General features: G+C 35.8%; 1 long non-coding RNA gene across 1 annotated transcript; it reads left to right on the top strand.

The window, feature by feature from the left end:
- The first annotated feature begins 7 nt into the window (after positions 1-7).
- On the top strand, positions 8-2,254 carry LOC111651920 (uncharacterized). The gene is made up of 3 exons (XR_002760559.2): positions 8-239; positions 446-514; positions 792-2,254. It is a non-coding gene; the product is annotated as an uncharacterized LOC111651920 (long non-coding RNA).
- The last annotated feature ends 18 nt before the right edge of the window (positions 2,255-2,272 follow it).

Genomic DNA, 2,272 nt, shown 5'->3' with positions numbered 1-2,272 from the left:
CTTGTCCACCTTATCATCACTTCCCCTATTTCACATAAGTCATTTTCATGTTGGTGGTCTCCTCCTTGTCTCCTGATGTTCTGCCACTCAGTTATGTCTCTGCTCCTTTTGTAAGGGAGCTGCAACACATTTGAACAAATTGTGCATACTACTTGTGCAAACACACCCACTTGTCTCTCCTTTCAGGAACTCTAGAAAGGAGCTGAATGACATCCGGTTTGAATTCACTCCTGGGCGAGGTAAGAGTTCAGCCTAAATTGATTTGAGTGTGTTATGCCCTTTGTGATAACAGCTTCAGGCTCTATGAATTGTTATGTGTGTAATGGGTAACGGGAGTGTTTGTGAATGGGAATGCTCATGACAGTATCTAATTCAATATCTAACTCAATTACCTGGTAAGTGGATTGTTGCAGGCCCAATATTTGTCATGTTATTCCCTCACAAGACACTGCTGATGGCGTTTCCCAGGAACTGTTCTCAGCCGGTCTGGTCAACGGGCACGATGTCGTAATTGGTAATATTACACCTCTGTATTCTCGTAAAGCTCATTTACGATAAAACCTCACTTAAAGAGTGTTAGGATGTTACTTGCAGTGATTATGAAGAAGTATTATTAGAGACGGGCATTTATTTCAATTGGTAAACCCCTAGAACATGACATTAGTCAAATTTATAGAAATGTATTTCTTATATATATTGCATTTGATTTTAAAATTATGCAATAACATAACTATACTTATACTTACTCTGCATATTATAAAACATGTTTGTTGTTATTGTAACTGTTGCAGTTGCTGCCAACCTTCAGAAGATTGTAGACGACCCGACTACCTACAAAGTATTGACCTTCAAACTGGTGAGTTTCCAGATGATTGATGGTTGACGGAAGCCTCCCGGGTTTGTCGTGCGCCATAAACAGCTTGTTGATGAAAGGTTCAGTTAGGAATGTGAGAGCTTGAGCTATTAGAAAGTCCACAAACAAACCAAATAGTTTCTAGTCTCTCGCTGAGAATTTATTTAGAAATGTTTAGAAGGTGAAAGAGATTTGAGACATTACCAAATGTCTGAGGCTCCTAACAAAAAAATGCTTGAAATACCAATGTTTTTTAAATCTTTTTATCTCAAGGGCCGTTTACAGAAAACATGTCCTCTATATACTATACCAACTCAAGGTCTACTTACTCTTTTGAACTTATCACCCAATCTTTACCCTTTACACTTTTTAGAGTATTCATGGATAATAAATAGTAACTTTCATAATGAAAATAAAATCTTTTAGAATACTAGGTTTTCTTTTCACTTTTACATACTTACATTATAACTATTTTGTATGTGTAGTTAAGTGTCTGGTACTGGACAGCCTTACAAATAAATTTCCAGAATAAAATTAGATTTAAAATAATCATTGGATGTTTAAATACAAATATATATGATTCATATAAAGTGTTGTGTAGGTATACATCTTGATATGTGCCTAGTCATAAAGTAGCTCCTTGTTCATGGAAAGATTTTTGACAAAAAGATAAAAAATAAGATCTTCTCATCACATTTAGCCTCAGAGTTTTTCAGCATTGAGTATCTGCCACTACTGAGTATGATCCAATATCTATTTTTGTTATGTTTGTTTTCTCCTGTGTAACGCTGCTGCACAGTGCACATTTAGCCTGCGGGAAACCTATATTAAAAGTAGTAATGTAATTGAAATTTATTTTACAGCTGAACAGCTCTGCATCAGAAAAATGTGTCTCATATCATATCATAGCTTCCCTTTGTTAGTCTTTATTATTATTTTGTATAATGTCTGACTTTGTTTTGTGCAATATTCATGGAGATAAGTGTCATGATTCCAACAGTGTCTCTTCATCTCCAGCATGAAGAAAATACTAACGGTCAAACACAGTTTTCAACCAACAGCAGCACTGTCTTCTTCCTGCAGGCATCACTCAGCAGTTAAATCACAACAAAAGCAGCTGGAAGTTGTTTATTTATTTGTGCGTTCTACAGTTGACCAGTGGGTCACTCGTTTTTGAGTACAGTAATGTCTGCATGTGATCCAGACTCACTTAATTACTTTATCTATAATCACAGCAGATTACGATTAATTGCATGTTACAGTATGTGCCACTTTAAGAGGTCACCTCCATATGGCTATTTGTTGAAAAAAAAAGAAGCAATGATCTGGTCCTGCAGAATTTTACAAAAAACAAGTAAATTATGATTTTATTGACATTTCTGTTGTTGTGGGAAAACAACATCTGTGCTTTGGGTCACG

This window comes from Seriola lalandi, unplaced genomic scaffold (assembly GCF_002814215.2).
Source record: "Seriola lalandi dorsalis isolate HSWRI2012SDOR001 ecotype SW California unplaced genomic scaffold, Sedor1 jcf7180001973383, whole genome shotgun sequence".
Classification (NCBI taxonomy): Eukaryota; Metazoa; Chordata; class Actinopteri; order Carangiformes; family Carangidae; genus Seriola; species Seriola lalandi.
Note: the sequence above shows the minus strand (reverse complement) of the source record. Positions and strands in the feature narration are given on the sequence as shown.